A 23,130-nucleotide genomic window follows, 5' to 3' on the forward strand; every position below is an offset into this window, starting at 1 on the left:
TGTGTCCTAACTCCTTGTCTTCCCTGAATAACTGCAGTCCTCCTCCATTGCCAGTCTTGGTTCACCATGCTGCCTCCACTCCGTTCCTGCACCATGAATTTAGGAGTCCCAGGCTTCTCCCCACCCCCATCCCACATCCTATCAGCTTAATCAATAGATGACGTCAGACCAGGATGCACCACACGTCGGTGATGCTGACTTGTGACGATATTTACTGAGCCTTCTATGGGCTCCAGCAGGGAGATACCAATAGAGGATGACACAGCCTCTGACGTCAGAGCATAATCATGTGTGCAGGGAGATGGGACAATTCATATAAAACAATGGCCACCAACTTAGGACACCGCAGTGGCCATACCAGCCTCAGGGTTGGAATGTGTGTCAAAGTAGGAGTGATGTCTGTTGGCACTGAGACTCAGGAAAGCTTCAGGAGAGTGGACGTTGAATTGCCTCTTGAAGGATGAGCTGAGGGATTATTCTAGTGATGTCACAGAGGCCTGAGGGCACGGGGTCCGACATATGCTGAGCTTTAGGGGAAGCACATTAAGTATTTGTTTGTCTTGCAAATGCTGATGAACTTGGAGGTGGCAGTACTGGGTAATGACTAAAAAGTCAGCCTCTGGAACCAGACTCTGGTCCTACCGCTTACCAGCAGTGGGGCCTCCGTGCCTCAGTTTCCCCAGCTGTAGAATGGGGATAATGAGAGTGGGGACTCTAAAGTCCTGGTGTGGGAACCGTATCTTGAGGACTGAAGGAGTTGGTAATTCTAAAGAACTCTGACTCATGCCTGGTCTACGTTAGAGGTGATGTGGCTGTCACTGTCATTATTATTAATTACATAATCACAGAGGAAGAACTTTTCTCACTGTCAAATGGGAGAACCCAGGTCTGTGTGGGAAAAGTGATTTTTTTTTTAAGGATACCATAACTAGTAGCCAGCAGAGATGGAACTGAGGCCAGGGCTCCTGACTCCCAACTGATCATTTCGCTGTGTCAAGACGAGGAGGCTGTGACACTTTACCTTATCTTTCTAGGAGAAGACAAAATTTTGTCTGAAAATGTCTAATATGTAACCATATTGTTCCCAGAAACCAAGATCAATAATTCTGAACTGTATCAGAATGCCACAGGAAAGTAAATGATTCCACAACTTCAACCACAGCGCTAGAAGCACCCAGCTTCTGCTGAGCACCATGCTGAGGGCTTGGGGAGAGATAATTGCTGGTATTTTTTCCTCTGTACTTTGGAAACTTAAAGTGGAGAGGAAGAAAAGACAAGGCAGAAAGGCCTACCAAAAAACTACAACAGTAGAACTTGTGTAGTGCTTGCTGTGTTTCAGACTCTGTTCTGTGAGCTCTACGTGCATTAACTCGTTTAATCTCATCATAACACTTTGAGGTAGATTGTATCATTAAACCCATTTTCCAGGTGAAAATACTGAGGCTTATAAGGGCCATTATTTTGCCAAGTTAACACAGTTAGAAAAATAGCTGGAATAGAGCCCCAGCTTCTGCCCAAAGTCTGTGCTCATGTCTATTTATTAAAAGGGAAGAATCATATTTTAATATTTATTAAAAATGATATGTCATTTGTAACAAATTATCTAGTTTAAGTGAAATTGAGCTTCAGTAATATTTTCCTCAAGCTATCAAAAATATTAAATACAATTTCCATTTTTAATCCTGAATATGATGCATTATTTATTTTGAATAATCCATTTTAATAGCTAGTGACTCATATAAGGAAGTATTTATCACTGCTTTGGGGGGAAGGATATAAACTAAATTTTAAACATACTTCTAATGAGAAAATGAGTAAGAATAGAGTTCTCCTAGATTACATCCTCAATCTTTAACATGTTCCTCTGGCTTGATGTATTAAGTTGGACATTTCAAGGTTTATCTCATTGTTATATAAACAATCTTTCCCCAATAGTGGTGCTCTAGGGAATCCATGCCTTATGGAAGGGCAGATTTAGAAGTTAGTTTTGGGGATTAGAATGTTCTTCCTCATACAAAGAACAGCAGGATCCCAAGGCAGGTGACTAAAGCCCACCTGAGCTGTGTCACATCATCCAAACTGGACTAGAAGAAACACCGCAGCTACATTCACTCCACGGGCAAGTGTATCAAGAGTATTAACATGTGCTGGGCAAATACCTCCTTCCAGAGGCATGATGTAGCTTCTCCCCTTCCCTGCCAGGGGCTGGCTATGGGGGTTGCGGTGGCCGTCATGGTCACCTACAGGGTGGTGGCTGAAAGGAGTGGAAGGAAGGGGATTGGGAGCTGGCGAGTGAGAAGCTGGTCATTCCTAGGTCCAGGGTAGTTAAAGGGTCTAGGGATATCTCTTTAGCCAGTAATCTTCATGACCTATTATTGTCTATCTCCCCGCCACCTTTTTTTTTTTTTTTGGCTTTTTTTGTAGATCCCAGTGATGGGTCTGCATGAATCCTGTACCATCACCTTCACTAAAGTTTCTCTCCCTTGAAGCCCTCTGTAGAACAAGACACATCTCAAAGCTTCTCTCTGATTCTTCTGCTTCTCAAGGAAATGACCTGGAAGTTTTCTGTGACAAGATTGTACTGAATAGTGTTTCCCCAAAATTCATGACTACCTGGAACCTCCAAGCGTGACCTTATTTGGAAATGGGGTCTTTGCAGATATAATTAGTTAAGAAGAGGTGATACTGGAGTAGGGTGGCCCTTAGATTCAATGACTGGTGTCCTTATAAGAAGAGAAGAGACACCTGCAGAGACAGAGTGAAGAAGGCCATGTGACGATGAGGCAGAGATTGGAGTGATGCTGCTATAAGTTGAGGAGTATCTAAAGCCACCAGAAGCTGCAAGAAGAAAGGACGGATTCTTTTCTAGAGCTTTCACAGGGAGTGTGGCCCTCCTAACATCATGCTTTTGGACTTCCAGCATCCAGAACTATGAAAGAATAAGTCTCTGTCATTTAAGGCCCTCCATTTTTTGTTATCTGCTATGGAAGCCCCTGGAAACAAACACCAGGAAGTTCTAGTGGGGCTTTTCAGTTGCCCACCCAGCCACTACCCAGTGTTTCTAATAAAGCTGGGAGGGGAGAAGGAGGACATTGGAGTAAGAGACGTCCCTCTCAACATGAAGACAAGTGAGACAACCCAGGGAAATACTAAAAGATTGGAGGTGCCCGAAAGAAAGGGAGACTTGCCTTCCCCCACTGGCCATTGGCTTAAGAAGTGGACTTGCCGATTTGCCTCTCTGAGAGACATGGGAGGGGAGGCAGCCTGGACAGAGGGTGGGCGTGAAGCAGGCTGAGTTTCTTGTGGGTCAGTGGACATCCCAGAAAGAAAGCGGAGCTTGAACCATCTTGCTGGTACGCAGCTAAGAAGAGTGTCCGTCAGGTACAGGAATCCTAGCAGTAAGAGGCTTTGGGATTTTCCCCTGATGTAGGGAACAGTGGGGCAGGGTTGAAAGAGGTTAACCAAGCACCAGGTTCTGAATGTCAGGGAATTGTGCAGTAGGTGGGGGCAGAGAAGGGAGCTGACAGAGCCCTCAGAGCTCATGCATGCACCCCACAAGACAGCCAGCATTTGGACGCTGCCATTCAGGGGAACCCTAAGCCAGCTGGCCAGCAGAGCTTCAAGAACCACCCAAGAGAGGATGCCAGTAGCGACCACTTAAGTGAACAGGCCTGTGCACCTGTCTGGTGCCTCCTTCCTGCCCCATCAACTGAGAGAGCTCAGGCAACAGGGTGTGGGCATTGTAGAAGCAGATCTCATCCACCCTTCAGCATTTAAGGTCCCAGCTCAAGTCTGCATAGAGGGAAGGAGGACATGGGATTTACATCAAGATTGAGATTGAAGCTTTGGAATGCACCAGTGACTGGGAAGGTATGGATTCTGCCCAAGATACTGTTAAGGGGCGTTCAAAGGATGATTCCACAGAGCAACGTGAGAAGGGCAATGTGTAGAAGAAACAAAACCATTTTGTGTTTGTAACCCCATGTTCGGAGACTCCTTAATAAACCGGTTACAGTCTCAAGAGTTTTTGCTGTATTTATGTATTTACTCATGTGATAGGGACACGAACAGCAGTGAATGGACTCGTCTGCTCTTCATCTTCTCATTTTCAACCGCAAGCCTGTTGGGAAAGGGACAGGATCATTGGTGTTTTCCCTCAAGACTCTTAGTGCTTTGAGACCAAGAACTTGGGCTTGTTTCTCTGTCTACCTTGCAGTTGTCAGATGAGCCCCGTGAGTGCCAGCTGAGGAATTCAGGAATGGATCAAAGAATAAATTGAGAATAAAGACTGAGAATAAGGAAGGAGGACATCTCACCTACATTTCAAAAGGACCCTCCAACCCCCGTTTCTAGACATTTTACCTCAGGAGTCAGCATCACGGTTCTGGTGTGGAGGACGGCAAGACAGTAGAGTATACTATTCTGTGGAAGACGTGGGGCTTGGGGGGCTGAGGTTCCCTCATCCCAAGTGAATGCCAGTTAGAGATGAGAAGTAGGGGTCAGAGCTTGGGGGAGGAGCTCTGGGAGGGGAAAGGGGTGGAGAATTCTAAGCAGTGACTGCCGACGGGGAAAGGGAGAGAGATTCTGTGTTTGTGTTGTCTACATGGAACACACCAGGGCAACCGTTTTTTAGGTCGAATACAGCTATGATATAGAGATGTATATATTAAGGAAAGGTGTTTAGCTTGTTTATATATGTCCCTTAAAATGTTTAATATGGAAGCAACCTAAATGTCCGTTGACAGATGAATGGATAAAGAAGATATGGTGTATATATATATATATATATATACACACACACACACACACACGCACATACATACAATGGAATACTACTCCTCCATAAAAAGAATGAAATAATGCCATTTGCAGAAACACGGATAGACCGAGAGATTATCATACTAAGTGAAGTGTGTCAGACAGAGAAAGACAAATATCACATGATATCACTTACATTTGGACTCTAAAAAATGATAGAAATGAACTTATTTATAAAACAGAAATAGACTCACAGACGTAGAAAACAAACTTACGGTTACCAAAGGGGAAAGGGGGGAGGAGGGATAAATTAGGGGCTTCGGATTAGCAGATACACACTACCATGTATAAAATAGGTAAACAACAAGGACCTACTGTATAGCACAGGGAACTATATTCAGTATTTTGTAATAACCTATAATGGAAAAGAATCTGAAAAAGAATATATATACAGTTGTATAACTGAATCACTTTGCTGTACACCTGAAACTAATACAACATTGTAAATCAATTATACTTCAATAAAAAAAATGTTGCCATTCAAATTGCTTCAAAGGAAAAAAACTGTTTAACAACTGCGCTCTGGAGAGGAGTATATATCTGTGGATGCTTAAGAGCAATGCGGCTATGAATTAGGAACTGGGAAATAAGTATCCTATCGCATGCGTATCTTCATGTCTTTGCATCTTCAGGTGAACTTTGGTTTTAGACAGCACAATGCCGATCCCAAGACTTGAGTCATCCTGAGAGATTTTATTTCAGTGGTGCGGTGTTCTATTTTATGAGAGAATTTTAGAAGAAAGAACTTCCATCGTAGCCATGTACTGAGGTGAGCTTTAAATTTATGAGTCTCAGGGAACAGTGGTATGCTCTCAATGAAACATCAAATTAATGATAAACTCTGCTGATTTGACAAAAAAAAAAATCTACTGAATTCTTACTCAGAATATCTTTACTTCTAGCCAATGAGGTTTTTGTTGTTGTTTGGGGGATGCAGAGGCATCATAATGTGTAGTTAATGAAAAGAACAAGTGTTTTCACACCAGCGCACTTATACGTAAGAAATGTGAATGCTTCACTTGGAAGAATAAATTGGCTAGTCAACATAATGTACTTGACAATTTTGGCAAGGCAAAATGAGAAAGCTGATTTGAAGGACTCCATCTTCAAAGAAAAGAATCATGTTGTGGGGATGCAATTACTTTTCAACTAGAAGAAATAAAATTGTGCATCTTCAAAATATGCAGAGCATCCAACTTGCAACTGATCCTTAATTTCGAATCAATAAGGTTTAATATTTCACCAGCAATCATAGGTTGAAATCAATGCTGTCATGGCTCTTCAGAAGAACAGAAGCTTATGAAACAAAGAATTGAAGGCAATCATCCAGGGATGAAATAAAAGAAGTATGTTTTGCAAGGTTTTTGTGAAAGGAAAAGATATAGCAGCCCAACCCATCCCCTGGAGGTCTCTTCCTTCCAGTTTCAGTGTGAGGTTCTGGTGGCTCACGAAAATGGGTTCAAAAGACTTAGCGAAAAAAAGAATGGGGGCATTGTCAGCCTGCTGAGTGTTCGAGAATGAGCCCGGTTGGGACATCATTAGTAGGTGTCTTTGCCTCATTATTCTTTCAAACTGGGAACCCTGATGTTTATGTTGATAAACTATGGCACCTGTATCAGTCAGCTCTTACGGCATAACAAACTACCCCAAAACGGAGTAGGCAAAAACAATAGCCATTTTCTTCTCTCACATGTCTGTGGGTTGGCAGTTCGGGCTGAGCTCAGCTGGGCAGTTTTTCTTATTTCATCCAAGTTTATTCATGTGTCGGCCGTCGGCTTCTGGGTTGGTTGGGGCCTGGCTAGTCTAAGATGCCAACAGATGGGATGGCAAGTCTCTGTTGCAGGCTAGCCTGGGCTTGATCTTTGCAGGATTCCAAGGGGTGGAAGTACGCAGGACCTCTTGATGCCTGGGCCCCAAATTGGCACCCTGTCATGTCCACTTTATTCTTTTGCCTGAAGTAAGTTATAAGAACAACGCAGATTCAAGGTAGGGAGAGGTAGACTCCATTTCTTGATGAGAAGAGTCACAAAGTCACATTGCTAAGGGTGTGATTGTATGGAGAACCGAAGGACTGTGGCCATTTTGCAGCCTATCTCAGAGCTACTCTTATGATTAGTCAGTGCCCCAAAGAGCAGCAGACTTATGGCACTTACTCACTGTTGGAAACACCATTTCCCCAAAGAGGGCGCCGTATTTGGAGAGAGGAAATGGCTGGGATTAGAAGTATCTCCTGATTATCTTCTCTGCAGTTTTCAGACCACTTTACAGGAGAAAATAACAAAACACATAGTCTTCCCCTGAGAACTCCAGGGGCAGGTCTTAAGAAGAGGAAATAAATAGAACAGGAACTTCATTGTGGAATGAAACATCATGGTGATTAATTTTTAAACGGTCGGTTCTCAAGGGAGACAACACCTTGCATTGTGAGAAAGCTGAGGGAGAGGCTCCAGCAACAAGCTCTGAGTGCGATGTGGAGTTCAAACCGCTGGCAATAAAATGTTATGTCTAAGCAGCTGGTAATGTACAGGAATTCCCATATGTAAACACGTGGCTGGGGGGATAATGTTAACTTAACCACAGTCTGGGAGCCTGTATGATGGCCAAGACGTGTAAATCCCAACAATGTCAGCCGCCACAGCTGGGTGGATTAGTGCCCTCGAGGGTGCAAGCCTTCCAGAACTGTGAAGGGGAAGAACTCAAGGCTGCGTGCTGCCTGTGATGGGCACCTGCTCACGCCTGAAAGTATTTACTGCCTTTTTAGTTAGTTACTGATAACTAAACAAGTCTTCAGAGGTGACTACTTGGTGCCTAAATTGTCCCCTTGTTATACTCATAGGATGACAAGCCATTTGTTTGGGCAAGAGCCGAGAGGAAGACAAAGCCACTTCTACAGGCTTCCCCCAGGGCCGGCCCAACACCCTCCATGCACCCGCACCCTGCACTCAACTGTCAGCCATCCGTGCCCTTGTCCCATCTTTCCTCTCCTTGCTCCGGGTGTCTAAATGACTCCTGTTCGGTACCTGTGGCAGACAGACTTTCAGGTGGCCTCATATTCATACCTGCTATAATCCTTTCTTCTTGAATGTGGGTGGGACCTCTGACTTGCGTCTAAACACAGAACATGGCAAAGGTGACGAAGTGACACCCTGTTCCAGGACTCTGTCAGATGTGAAAGTGGGCAGGGCTGGGGCACAGAGAATGGAGGCAAGTTCCGGGTAGCAGTGAGGGTGTTGGGGAAGTAGGGAAGCAAAGGACATCTTAAGCTGCCAGGTGGCAGGTGTGGACAGAGAACAAAATCTGGTCAAAGAAACGGCACAGACGAGAAGAAGTTTCAAAATGGTAAATCTGGAAGAAGATGCAGGGATGGGGACCTTTGGAATGTCAGCAGGGCTGCGGTGGAGCTGCCTGGAGGTCTGGGCTGGAAATCCAACTCCCATTGAGTCAAACGCTACCTATTCCTTGAAGCCGTCTTTGATGGGCCTCCAAACCCAACTTAAAGTTAAATGTGACCCTCTCCTTATCTTGTTGATCTATTTTTTGAACCTCTATTACAATCTATTTTATTCTGCCTTTTATTTAAAGCCAATTACATACTTACTTATGTGTCTTTAGATTTTAAGCTCCTCCAGGGAAAGCAATGTGTCATGGTTGTTTTTAGTTTTCCATCACACTTTCTCTATGTACACAAAGTACCTTGAAGTAATACTTTGCTAGTGCTTGTGTGCTGGATTTTATCAGCAGGCTCTATGGCAATTCTCCTGTCCACACATCTACATACATCAAATATTTTGCCTTGTAGAATCATACAGGGCAATTCTCACTCCAGAAAAAAATAGTTCCCTCAACAGCCCAGCCTATAAACTCAATACTGGGAACTAAGAATTGAGAACTCAGTCCTTCATGTGGCAACGTCTGTGCTTTGGTTGCCCTGAAACTCTATCTCTGATCTTCTGTTAACTCCCTCCATCTTTATGGAGCAGTGAAAATTGTGTTTTCTCATTCTTCCTATGTCAGCTCTCCAGATATTAGAAGACTGCCACCTTGCTTCTCTTCGTGTAAATACCACCAACCATGTCAACCATTCTTCACCTAGAGTAGTAGCCATATCTCTCACTTGTATTGTTCCCCTCCTATGAATTGTCTCTTACCTGCCTTAAAATGCAGTGCCTGACCTGAACCTGTATCCCCGCCAACCCACCAGGTAGCAAGATCATAACTACTTTTAGAGGGGGCCCTGGAAATCTACTAATGATATCCAAGGCCCCTTAGATTTTGCTACTGGCTACAACAGTTTACGGGGGCATATTTTGCCTGGGACCAGGTCTTCTCTCCTTGAACTGCTCCTAAGCCGAGATTCTCTATTGTGCTATTGATTTGGGAATCAATCAAAGGACTATACAACTCATTCCTTTTACATTTCTTCTTTAAGGTTTTGGGGCCAGTGGACTAGCAGGATGAGCACATTTTGGATCCTGATTCTTTTAACCTATTAGTGACCCCATAATTATGTCCTTCCATGTTCTAACAAGCATTACAACATCATTCAAGACACTGATTAGCTGGTTGAACAGAACAGAGCAAAACACAGAGCCCCAGGGCACATGGCTTCCTCCTTGTAGGCTGACACCACTCTATTAATCAACGCTTTGGACACGCTTGTTCAACCAGTTACAAATTCACTTAACTGTCCTCTAGTCCCACCCCCATTTCTCCTTCTTGTCCACAAGAATATCCTGAGCGACTCTGTCAAGTGCCTTGCTGAAACCCACAGATCAGATCCACTGATCAACCAGCCTAATAACCTATCAAGAGAGGAAACGAGATTAGATTGGGGTGGCTTGTTTAGGAGACGGCAGCCTCTTGGCAGTCGCTGTTTTCTCGTCCCTGAGCTCACAGATCAACCCGTTATGATTAGTTCTCGCTTTCTGCCAGGGATCAATATTAAGCCCACTGATCTGTATTTCACAGAGTATCCCTTCCTCTCTCTCTCCCTCCTTATCTCCAAGCCCTCCCTCCACCCTTCTGAAAATTGAACCCTTTGCTGACTCAACTCTTCAGAATCTTTCCTTTGCTTCTTGTTTTCTTGAACAATCCTTGAGTCTTCTGTCACTTTCATGTCTCCTGATAATTCCTGGGGATGCCTCTTACTGTCCTCCAGCCTCAGTTTCTTCCTCTGGAAACAACAAGGCAACTCTCATCTGACCCCTGAGGTCACCCGGAGAACCCAATAAAGAAATGTCTATGAAAGCTCCTTACACAATGCCCAGCATATAATGGATAATTGTTAATTGAATAATCTACAAAGAACCACATAAATAAGAAATGTTATTATAGTTACATGTAAGATACCCACATATACACACAGAGTGCTTTTCTCCAAAGCCAAATAAATTACATTTTGAGACTTAGTGTGTGCTGTCATAATTTTAGAAAGGTGTTCTTCAGAGAATCTAAAAGACTTTGACCTGATTGTCTATTCAAAATCAGCTTACCCTAAAATCAGATTTAATAAGAACCTTAAATTTTGCTACACTCCAATTGCTTAGTTCTATTTAAGGAAATTTATGATCGTTGGCATAGTTTTTATAGCTTTTTGCTGGTTTAGGTGGGTAAATTGAATGATTGTGTTTTGGATCAAATAGTACGGAATTTGAAACCTAAAAAAAAAAAACCATTCTGCTGGAGAGAGAGTGTGGGAAAACACTCTCTTTTTTTCCCCCAACACAACTATTGGAAAAACACTTCTTAACGGAAGTAGAATTTGCATGATACGTGCTAATTATGATGTTTCTACTGTTAATTGGCAAATAGCCCAGAAGTAGTAACCGTGTTTCTTATCTCAATCAACTGACAATATCCTTCATCCTTGCTACTTAGAGTATGATCTTTACTCTTCTAGAAGTAAAATAAGTTGTAGGTTGCTAGGGACCTTAGCATTCAACCTAGGTGAAACACCGTTATTTTGTAAGAGGGGAAACTGAGACACCTAGAGGCTATGTGACTTGCTCAAGGTGACCCCTGGGGAATGGCTGAGCTGGATCTGTCAGCCAGGGTCTCCTGACTCCAGACCTGTGTCATTTGTAATGATCTGTAGCTGTACTGACAGGTTTAGGATCTTTGGGGTGACCTGTCATAGGTCCTCTGCTTCTAATTCCATTGGATGGTGACCTGGAAAAAAATTCCTGTGTGTGGCTGTCAACCAGCCTCTTTCTTGCCATTTAACTTAGTCCCGGGAAACATGAAGGCTTCAACTCTGTGCTGTCTGGTGCCCAGGGCAACGCGGATGCTGAGATGACAACGTGCATCTCTGGGATGCACAAATTAGAGCTGATTGATGGAAGGCCACCAATAAAATGTCACATCTTATAGATGTGGATGGGCCATGGGGCCAGTGATAAAGTGAGATCAGTGAGCTCTGACATCCACGCAGCCCGGCCATAGTATTGACAGTGGGAGATAGTATTGATCGAGCTGCCAAGATGATCCTATTATGCAATTAGAATATTAGATTTGCATTTTTAATTCCTTTAAAAGAAATTGGCTTGAGGCAATTTATGGCAGGAAAATATTAAGATGGATCCAACTGCTTTGAAAATAAGAACTCAGAAGAAGCTTTTAGGGAGATGCAGTCATTGTCAGAGAAAAGTTTTACTTATAAAAATGGGCAACAAGGAAGTAATAAAAACACAAAGATAGGCAAGTTGAAAGGGCTCGTGGAAACCAACTTTACTCCAGTGCAGAAGAATGAAATCCCCCCGACCCTAGAACACAGTTTAGACCAACCGGGGGTATTTAGTTACACTCAGTGTGAACACACATGCACATCACACTGTGGGCAGACTTCCACTGCATCTGTGCAGGGCTGCGTTCCCTTCCTTGTGCTGCAGACATGTTTCCTATACAGTAACCCCACCCCCCCATCCATGGTTTTGCTTCCTGCAGTTTCAGTTACCTGCAGTCAACCATGGTCTGAAAATATTACATGGAAAATTCCAGAAATAAACAACTCATTAAGTTTTAAGTTGTTCTGAGTAATGTGATGAGATCTCATGCCACCTGCACCATCGCACCCGGGACGTGAATCATCCTTATGTCCAGTGTGCCCTGCCCCTTAGTCACTCAGTAGCCATATTGGTCATCAGATCACTCACAGGGTTTGTGTTCAAGTGACCCTTATTTTACTTAATAATGGCCCCAAAGCACAAAGGCAGTGATCCTCACAATTTGGATACACCAAAGAGAAGCCGTATAGTGCTCCCTTTAAGTGAAAAGATCAAAGTTCTCGACTTAAGGAAAGAAGAAAAATCCTATGCTGAGGTTGCTAAGACCTACGGTAATAAGGAATCTTTTATCTGTGAAACTGTGAAGAAAGAAAAAGAAATTTGTGCTAGTTTTGCTCTCACACTTCAAAGTGCAAGAATTATGGCCACGGGGCACAGTAAGCACTTAGGATGGAAAAGGCATTAAATTTGTACAATAAGATATTTTGAGAGAAAGAGAGAGACCACAGTCACAGAACTTTTATTATAGTATATTGTTATAATTGTCCTATTTTATTATTATTGTTAATTTCTTACTGCGCCTAATTTATAAATTAAAATTTTTGATATGTATGTATAGAAAAAACAGCATAAATATGGTTCAGTCTGGTTTCAGGCATCCACTGGGGGTCTTGGAACGTATCCCCCCGCGGATAAGGGGGAGCTACTTGTACCAGCCCAGCCCGGTTACTGGTTTCTGTTTAAGAGACTTACTTTTCACCGGGGGTTTTTGTGCCGGCTTGGCTGCACGGGCAACTGACGTGAATCTTCCTTCCTCTGAAGTAATAATATTTTAAAAATCATAGACTCCATTTATAATGGCTTTTGGGGAAATGTTTAAAATCTGAGAGATACTAGCAAATACTTTTTTTTTAATTTAATTTATTTTTTTGGTTGCGTTGGGTCTTCGTTTTTGCGTGTGGGCTTTTCTCTAGTTGCAGCGAGTGAGGGCTACTCTTCCTTGAGGTGCGCGGGCTTCTCATTGCGGTGGCTTCTCTTGTTGCGGAGCACAGGCTCTAGGCATGCGGGCTCAGTAGTTGTGGCACGTGGGCTCAGTAGTTGTGGCACACGGGCTTAGTTGCTCCGCGGCATGTGGGATCTTCCCAGGCCAGGGCTCGAACCTGTGTCCCCTGCATTGACAGGTGGATTCTTAACCACTGCGTCACCAGGGAAGCCCACAAATACTTTAAAAACAAGAAACTGCGTCCTTTTGGAGTGTGGTTGGCATTTGTTACATCAGGGTGGTCTGGGCTGGATCTGTGGTTCAAACGGTTCCTGAGCCCTTGGGAGAATTTCTGGGTAAGCTGAGATGAGGTCATCAGATAAGAAATTGAAGCCACAGTGAAATTACAAGCCAGATTTCAAGGGGAAAAGACTTCTGTCCTCTGGAGCTTCTAACGTAGTGGGCAGACAAGCAAGAAATTACAGTAAAACCGAATAATTGGTATAATGAAGGGAAGGACACCCAGCAGAGGCTCAGTCATATTGATACCGCCACCTTCTCCACCACCAACAAAAAGCACACAGCTAGCTGTCAATGCTAAGTGTTTCCAAGTGTGATGGAAGAGGAAGGCCAAAGCTGTTTAAGGAAATTCAGAAAGGCTTCCTAGAGGTCATTGCGTTTGAGTTGAGACGTGAAGGAATAGGAATTTGAACAAAGGAACAGCACTGAATGTGAAAATGTGTGAAGACCATGGTGTGCTCAGGGCCTCTGCTCAGCAGGCTAAGGGCTTATGTGATGAAGCCTCAACAGGTCAGGGGAGTGGGCCTGTTGCATGGACGCCATATTGGCCCTGAAAAAGCACACATGGTGGAGGTATTTAGGGAAAGACCTAGAACGGAGACACAGGTGGTATTGGGAGATACATTTATGCTCTAAGGAGGACACTTTTAATCACACATTCGTTCCATCTGTCCACTCAGAAGACATTTATTAGGCCCCTGTATGTGCTGGGCATGGCCCTGGGTGCTGGGGCCATAAGGAGCTTAAGAGCACAATTCTTTCTCTCCAGAGGCTCACAGGGGAGCCCAGGGGTGGATGCCTTTGCAGGAGGGAGTGAACTCCTGAGAGGTGCATGGGTGCAGACAGAGAGAGTGATGTCATGAATAAATCTGAATAATGTATTTCGGATACAGTGGCGACTTTGAGGGGATTTAAGAAACTTTAGTCTTATAGAGAACGCAAATTGCTGAGCAGGACTTCTGCTCTTCACGGACTTGGCAAAGGTAAGCTTACTCCCAGCCTCTCTGTACAAACCGTCAGATTCATTTGGTCCCTGGGTTCTGCTGAGCTTTGTCACCTGATGTATTCATTTCCTGGCTGCTGTAACAAATTGTCACAATTTGAGTGGCTTAAAACAACTGAAATTTATTCTCTGACAGTTTTGAGGGCTAGAAGTTCAAAATCAAGGTGTCAACAGGGCTGGTTCCTTCTGGAAGCTTGGAGGGAGGATCTATTCTACATGCCTTTCTCCTAGCTTCTGGTGGCTGCTGGGAACCTTTGGCATTCCTTGGCTGGTAGATGCATCTCTCCAATCTCTGCCTCCATCTCACACGCCTTTTTCCCTGTGTTTCTGTTGTTAACTCCTTGTGCCTTTCTCTTCTGACACCTGCCGTTGGATTTAGGCAGGCTCACCCTAAATCCAGGATGATCTCATCTTGAGATCCTTAACTTATTACTTAATTACTGCAAAGACCCTTTTTCCAAATAAGATCACATTCACGGGTTCTGGGAGCTTAGGACTTAGACATATCTTTGGATGGGGGGAACATTATTCAACGCATAGGAGTAGTAAGAAAGGACCTCCTTGACAGGTTCCTGATATTAGGGGGGAAATGTTCAGTTTTTCATCAAGTACAATGTTAGCTGCAAGTTTATTTTCCATAAAGTTTTTATATCAAGTCTAGAAAGTTTCCCTCTGTTCCTGGTTTGCTGAGATTTTTCTTATCATGAATGAGTGTTGGATTTTGTCCAGTGCTTTACCTCCATCCATTGATGTGCATATCCAATTTTTCTTCTATAGCTTCTTGATACGCTGTATTACACTGAGTTTTGCCTATTGAACCAGCCTTGCATCCTTGGAATAAATGCCACTTGGTATGGCATGGACATATATATACTACCAAGTGTAAAATAGCTAGTGGGAAGCAGCTGCATAGCACAGGGAGATCAGCTCGGTGCTTTGTGACCACCTAGAGGGGTGGGATAGGGAGGGTGGGAGGGAGATCCAAGAGGGAGGGGATATGGGGCTATATGTATACGTATAGCTGATTCACTTTGTTATACAGCAGAAACGAACACACTGTTGTATAGCAATTATACTCCAATAAAGATGTTAAAAAAAATTCCACTTGGTTGTGGGGTACAACGTTTTATATATATGTATTATATATTAACAAATTCCATTTGATTGTTAAAAATAATACAACTGAGATTTTTAAGGACCATGCTGGTTGCATCCAGACTTACTACTATGTGAAAGGGAGAAGAAGAAATTCCCCAAGGTTTGGGGCTTATCGTTAAAACTCACTGGGGAGAATGAGGGCTCTTCTGTGTAGTGTAGCTTCAGCGTGACTTCAAGGCAAATGCAGGGGCTTGTGAGAATCAAGGAATGGCAGTGTTTATCCCTTAAACCAGCTTCTTCAAGCAAGGCTGCTCATTTAGCTCTAAGTGGTACTTTGTGTCAGCAACGTCGCCCTGGAATCCAAAAGACAAAGATGAATGGAGTAAACATGTAGTACTCTTGATTTATCAAATGATTTTACCTAATGAATCCATCATATTCAATGGAAACCACATTAGCAATTCCTGTTATTGGTCTTATCCACCCAGAAGCCCCTGAGGTCCACCCTAGTGCCCACATGATCCATTCAAAGGAAAAAGAATGCAAAGTTTAAATAGATTTTTTTGTAAGTGTAAAAGGCTTGGACAAAAATAATGCAAACCAGTACAGACTGAGATGGCAAAGAGACCCGGCTTCTTTCTCCTATTAAAGAACTACCAAGATGGTCATTACACAACCTAGCAGAAAAACCGAGATCCTCATTAGCTAATAGAACAACAACATGGCGTTCCGAGAAAGGTTGATTTCGTTTCTCACCTTTCTAATGGCTGTGGCATGTACTTGGTAATTTCTGCAACTGTGTTTCTGAATTTCTGGAGCTGCATCTTTGCTTCATTGTCTTAAACAGCATGAGTGAGTCCAACTTTCAGTAACTGACATGCTTAAGTTGTTCCTTTGGTGCAATTCAGCAAACATCATTAAGCATGTGCTTTTGAATGATAATGAAACGGGTGGCCGTACGGGAATTCAAGCCCCTGAAACTTTAACTCAGAGATCCTAACTTTCTTCAGCTTTCAGTCAATAAGAAAAAGTGCCTTAAGCCCTTCTCTCTTGGACTTATGAAGAAAGCACAAGCTATTAACACAATGATGCTGTTTCCAGTGTACAGCACCGTTAATTGGGTCTTTGCTATTTTCTGTATAGAGTGAAGCTTGATTTGGGTGTCAGCAAGTTGAAACCCTAACAACCATCTTTCCTATAGATTCAGCCCTTCCCTGCCCCCACCCCCATCAACTGTGGTCAATACTGCTGCTTCTCATCAAAGTTCTTCTGTAAGGAAAGAAAACACGGAAGAAGCATCTTTTCATATCCTTTAACATCTAGAATCTGTGTTGCCCAGTAGAAATAGGATGTGATGTATTTTAAAATTTTCTAACGAAAAGAGACATATGGAATTAAATTTAACCGTATTTTTTCACCACAAGGTGTCCAAAATATTATAATTTCAACATGCAGTCAATATAAAATATTAATGAGATTATGTTATGTTTATTTTTCTCATACTGAGACTTCAAAATCTGGCGTGTTTTTACATTTATGCCATAAATTGATTCGAGCCGGCCACATCTCAAGAACTCAATAGCCACATGTGTTTAGTGATTACCGTATTGGACATTGCAGTTATAGATGAATATTTCAGTACTGGTTTCTGATAAAAAGAGAATATCAGTCTTTTTATGAAGCACTGAGGAGTTAAAAGAAAATGGATTACTTCTGGGTGAAGTTTAAGACTACGTTGATGAGAAGAAAAATTTTATGAGACTTTTCACTGTAGAAATATCTTCAAGGTTGAGTTTTGTGAGTGTATGTGTGTGAGATGTATGTAAACACACGTGCATGCATATAAACTTATATTTAAACGTTCTAGGGACTTCCCTGGTGGTGCAGCGGTTAAGAACCCACCTGACAATGCAAGGGACACAGGTTCGATCCCTGGTCTGGGAAGATCCCATATGCCGCAGAGCAACTAAGCCCGTGAGCCACAACTACTGAGCTCGCATGCTGCAACTACTGAAGCCCGCATGACTAGCGCCCATGCTCTGCAACCAGAGAAGCCACCACAATGAGAAGTCCGTGCACTGCTGTAGCCCCCACTAGAGAAAGACCGCGTGCAGCAACAAAGACCAAATGCAGCCAAAAATAAAAATTAAAAAAAAAAGTTCTATCAGTAAAGGACATGAATTGATAACTGACTTAAATATGTACTTGATTGTAACTCTAGCCTAAAATGAATTAAAAGCTAACTCTATAAGTATTGAAGGCATTAGAAAACAATAAGAATTTTTACATAATGTTGAGAAAAAGCAGAAGGGGTCAGGTTACATATAGCACACTGGAAGTTTTCCATGGCTATACCAGTGTGTGACCCATAACTGATCATGCTGTCTTGTGAGGAGAAAACGAGGACTGCTAGTTCGGAGAAGAGAAAGAAAATAGAAATCTACTTGCTGAGGCTGCAAATGTATCATGGATTCATGCTTATTATTTAGTATCTTTATATTAATTTGGCTGAAATGTTAATTTGGATAGTATCACCCTCACCAATCCTCATCTTGCAATGTTAATATGCTCAGTTCTTTATAAGTTTAAATCATGAATAGAGAGAGAATAATGCCCCTATGAATGTTTCTTAGGGAATCGCAAGTACATACATGTATATGTGCGGCCACCCCTCCACACATGCAGACCCTCGCCTCACCTACAAAACAGACGAGACCACCTTGCTCTAACTCAGCTGCTGATGTAAAATGACACACTAGTGAATGTGTGCGAGCCAACTCAGGGAGTAAGTCAATGCCGTGGGTTCCCACATTCTGAAGTGCCAGGTGACACTGGTCAGAATATCTAGTCCCGGAACTTTATAGCTGAAAGTGTTATTTGAGATCCTCAAGTCCAGTCATCTTATTTATTAGGAAACTGAGGCACAGAGAAGAATACCCATGGTAACACAGTCAGTTAGTGGCAGAACTGGGACCAGAACTCAGTGCTCCTGATTCCTAGTCGAGTGCTTTTCTCACTGAGGTTGGAAGAGGGAGAAAGTAACATAGATGAAGCACTGGTTTATCAGTCAGTGTTTCTTCAGGGAATAAAATCCAGTCTAGGTATCTCAAACAGAGGGAATTTAATAAAGAGAATTGGTTACATAAATGATGTGACAGCTAAGAAACCACCAGAGAACCATTAGTCAATCAGTGATTAGCAATCAGAACATTCCACTGCCACCTCTTGGGCTGGAGAAGGACATGGCAAGGATGTGATATTGAACTGGAGCCCCAGAGTGGGGATATCCTGGCTGGAGCTGGGAACCAAGAGTGGAGGGCTATCTGATAGGAGGTGCAGGCACTGTTGGAATCTCTGTTACAGGTAGAGTAAGACTCTCCAGTCTTACCATTGTCTCGTGTTGGACAAAGCTGATCGGCAAGGAGCATGGGAGATGCTGGTCCCAGCTGTGCAGAGCAGAGTAGGGCAGGGGTTAGGAAAACATCTAGGAACAAATGACCCCTGCTGCCCAAAATGGGTAACCTTAAAAAAGTTCTATGGTCTTGCAACAGATTTATCATTTATTATGTTTTCAAACTAATTTCAGAAATCATTTGTGCACCAAGTTCACAATACTTGTGGTGAGAGGAGACGGCAGCCTGAGAAGCAACCGGTGGCTATAAATGTAGATAATCAAGAGCTGGCCACACCCATCGTCCCTTTGGCCTTACTTAGGTCCATCCTCATTCATTTTTGTCTTGAGACGTTGGACTTCCCAGTTTCTTGTCTGAATCCATAGCCTTGCTCTTTTTGGGAAGTAAATAATTTCCGTTCAGGCCTTCCTGGATGTTGCTTCTATGTGTTTCACAATCTGTAACAATTGAGGGTGGTCCCTCAGGTACAGGATAAATCAGAATTCATACAGAGCCAAAGGGACAGGCTGGTATAAGAGAGGGTATTTTGTTTGTGTGTGTTTCTGTTTTTGGCAGTACAGTACATTTAAAATTATTTTTAGCATTAAATCATGCATGGCTGGAAAGAGTTCATCTGTCCCAGCCCCATGAAGGAGAAGCATGGGGAAACATTAACCACCTTTGACTGAGAATATTCCGTGTTCTGGGAGCTCTCCTGAATGCTTTTGTATCTATTAACTCACTTAAGCCTCACACTCACCATGCTATGTGTTAGAAACAACTCTTTCCCCCAATTTTCAGATGAGGACACTGTTGCTGAGAAAGATGTAAGTAACTCCGCCAAGTTGGCAGGTTGATAAGTGGTGGGGTTGTATTTGGAACCCAGGCAGCTTGGCTGTAGGGTCCCCATTTAACCACTAATTTGTGCCTCACTCTGACCTGTGTTGGCTGGTGCCTGGGTCCTCCCTAGGGTCCTAGCCACGCATCACTGGGCTCTGATACCCAGCGGGCTGGTGGGATTGGCCAGGGAAGCTGCTGATACTGTGATGAGGTGGTAAGTGCCACATTATTGCAGGGCACTTAGCTGCTAATTGCCATTTAATCACAAGATGAATATAGTTATTTCTTTTCTCCCTCTACCCGAGGGCCAGCGAGATGGTAATTACTTCTGAACTGAGTGCTGAAGATGTGGCTTTGCACGGAGCTGGAACTAAATGCCATGACTCTCCTCTGAGCCGCCTCATTCCTGGCTGCCCTTGTTTACCCATGTGGCTAATTAAACACATTGCTTTGATATTAGATGCTCTTTCCAAGCTTCCCATTTCCCTGAAATGATGATATTTTCCCCCTGGGAAATGTGATTTCAAAAACCCTAAAATTTGGACTTTATATTTGGGAAATTAAACAACCCCAATTTTTGTAGAGATGGCATTACATTTTGGCCAACAGTTGAAATAGAAAACTTCACATTTGGAAAGTTCTAAATGGAAAATGAGTTAACCTAGATCGTTTGTTTCTGCGCAGTCTCCTGTTTGCAGCTGGTGTATGGAGTTGAAGAGCTGCTGGGTTTCGTCTTCTGTTTTCTAAAGTTTGATGGATATAAAAACAATCATATGGAATTTCTCTAAACATGGACGTGCAATCTATTGGCTCTTGTTTGTCTGAGGATTTTTCCTCCAGGTAACTACTAAATGGGTTGGAATTGATCTGCTTTTTGCAGAGGCAATAAAATGAGCAGTTTAAGTGACTTGTCTAAAAAAATTCAATTAATAAACCCAGTCCTGGTTTTCCGGTTCCCGGTCAAATGGCACAGGTGATACCCGAGGTTAGTAAGTCTTCAACCTTATGAAGACCTAATCAGCTTGGTCCAGGCTTGGAATTAATGGAGCCGTGACAAAGGTCTCTAGTGAAGCAGCAGTCAAATTTTAATTGGTTACCAAGGACTCAGTTGATGGTTTTTATGTTGGGACTCCCTGTAGATAGTTATCTAAGTGACTTAACAAAAACCCTCCAAATCTCAGTGTCCTTACACAATAAGGCAGATGTTCTCAAACTTTAGAGTGTCTAAATCTCCTTATTAAGATACAGGGCTTTAGAAACCCTCCCGCAGGGTTTCTAATTGAGTGTGCCTTGGTCAAAGCCGGGAATTTGCATTTTTAACAAGTTTGCAAGTGATGCTGACACTGCTGGTCTGGAAACCAGTGCACCAAGGGCTTATTCTTTCCTGTCATCACAGTCCAATGTGGGTGTATCTGGCTGGGCAACTCTCCAGGGATACTCTCCTCCAAAAGGTAACTCGGGGCCCTAGGCTCCTTCCTTAGAAGCTCTGCCATTCCCTAAGACCACAGACCCCCTCTTCTGCAAGAAGCTAGTGGGTCATGGAAGAGAGAGGACATAAGGGCCGGGGCTGTTCTAAGGGCCAGGCCTGGGAGTGGAATATATTACTTCTGCTTACATCCCATTGGCTAGAATCAGTTATGTGGCCTCTGCCTAACTGTAAAAGGAAGCTGGGAACAGAGTCTAGCTGGATGCTCAGGAGGAAAAGGAAACTGATTTTGGCGAAAATACAGCCATTTGGGGCCACATCTAAGTTTACGAAAGTCCTCCTCTTTATCTTTCTCCTCCACCTGAGATGCTGTGAAAATATTTATCACCCGCTGTTTTTGAAAGTTTAATGATGTCCCTTGACTCACCTGGATATATCACCGAGTACTGGCAAATGGAGTTGATGAAGAATGTTTTCCGTGCTCCTCCCAGGGATGGAGATACCATGATAGCGGTTCACTGACGTGAAGGGTCCGCCTGCCCTGGAAGTGAGACCAGATCTAGAATGGGGGTCCCCATCTGTGCAAAGTGTCAATGTATTGTCTCCCAGCTCCAGACTGACTCTTCTCTACCCTGATTTGTGATACTGGAGCTGTGGACCCTGTAAACATTTCTCCTTTGCCCACTGGCCAGATGTTAACTTCATCACAGGAGGGTTTAGAATGGCAAATGCAAGGTGGAGACTCTTTGCTCCTGAGTTCGGGATCTTCAGCGTTACCCTCCTCTGCAGTGGCCCAGTGGCCTATGTAGCTGAGCTCCGGCCATGCTGTCTCTGCTGGTGGCCACTTCCCAGGAGCTCTTCCCACACACCCCCCCACAATGACAGGCTGCTTCTCCAGACCATCTCTGGCCTTTGCCTTCCAGGATGTTTCTTGACCACCAGCAGGTTGTAAGTTCTTGTGGTAGCTAAGTCCCCTCTGATGAGCTCTGAGTCTCAACCTTGTGGATGGCAAGAGGGGGCTTCTCTCCTAATTCTTTGTCCTTTTATCTCTCTTCCTCATCCTAAAGGTAATGCTACTTCTTTAGGGTCCCTTTTTTTTTTTTTGTGGTACGCGGACCTCTCACTGTCGTGGCCTCTCCCATTGCGGAGCACAGGCTCCGGACGTGCAGGCTCAGCGGCCATGGCTCACGGGCCCAGCCGCTCTGCGGCACGTGGGATCCTCCCGGACCAGGGCACGAACCCGTGTCCCCTGCATCGGCAGGCGGACTCTCAACCACTGCGCCACCAGGGAAGCCCTAGGTTCCCTTCTTAAAAATAAAATAGTTAAGCATCTTTTATAGTTAACATTTCTTTGCATTACATCTTCCTTGTTAAAATAACTAGAGTGATTTCTGTCCTTTGAATGAACCCTGACAGCTGTGCCCTCCTCCTGGTGAATTTTTTCATAGAAAGGCAAAGTTGAATGTACATCCACTCACATCAAAAAGCAGGACAGCAAAACTATACCTACTCAAAGCTCACTTCCATCTAGTCTCTTCTTTATCCTCTGCCCTTATCATGTTGATTTCCTGCCCTGAGAAAGGCTGGCATTCTTACCCAATGGGAATCGGGTGGGTGGGTCTTCAAGTCTCAGATTTCTAGACGCTATAGTCTACAGCCTCAGCAACCAGGGGCTCCCTTGCATAAGGCCCTGGGTAGGCTTCCCAGGTTAGCCTGGGGCATGAGAAAGAAAGATGAAACGCATGCGTCATCAGTAACCAGAAAACAAATGTCGCTGCCTCGGTCTGTGTCCGAGGGTGAAACCATAAAGTAAACTGTGTGTAACCACCAGGTCTCGCCTTGGCTTGGTTCTGCTGCCACAGCAGTAGGGAATCAATACAACTTAAAAAAGAATCCCAGGCAAAATTTGGATAAACAACACAGGATCTAATTTTAGGCCACAGAAAAGAAAAGGTCAGCATAGCATAAGGATAATAATAAAATTAATTCCAGTCAGCATTAGTTACTTATTATTTCTTTTTTTGCACAGAGGATGGATCCATGCCAGTGGAAGGCTGAGGCCAACTCTCCTTCCTTTCTTGCGAGCTAACCTTGGCTTCCCAGACAAGCCACAGTGAGGACTTTTTATCTGAGGCAAGTTCAGTCCTGGACAAAGGCAAACTCACTCCTGTGATTTAGGGACCCTGAGAAAGCTCCTTACTAGGAAACCTCTACCCTATTGCCACAATGTCTGAAATTTCACTGTAACAGCCTCCTGGATGGCCATCTAC

General features: G+C 43.6%; 1 protein-coding gene across 4 annotated transcripts in view; it reads left to right on the top strand.

Moving 5' to 3' along the window:
* Positions 1 to 23,130, top strand: part of SETD4 (SET domain containing 4) — a 409,208-nt gene that overhangs the window by 379,836 nt on the left and 6,242 nt on the right. For 2 of the 4 annotated variants that reach the window (XM_029213919.1, XM_029213927.1), the window contains one exon: positions 2,425 to 3,162. The exons of 1 other annotated variant lie outside the window; for it this stretch is intronic. The gene's annotated coding sequence lies outside the window, so the exon portion shown is untranslated. Of the gene's footprint in view, positions 1 to 2,424; positions 3,163 to 23,130 lie in introns of those variants that run through there. One more of the 4 variants, XM_029213922.1, reaches the window with a different exon arrangement.

The sequence above is a fragment of the Monodon monoceros genome, unplaced genomic scaffold (genome assembly GCF_005190385.1).
Source record: "Monodon monoceros isolate NGI ecotype Baffin Bay Population unplaced genomic scaffold, NGI_Narwhal_1 Super_Scaffold_11, whole genome shotgun sequence".
NCBI classification, from domain to species: Eukaryota; Metazoa; Chordata; class Mammalia; order Artiodactyla; family Monodontidae; genus Monodon; species Monodon monoceros.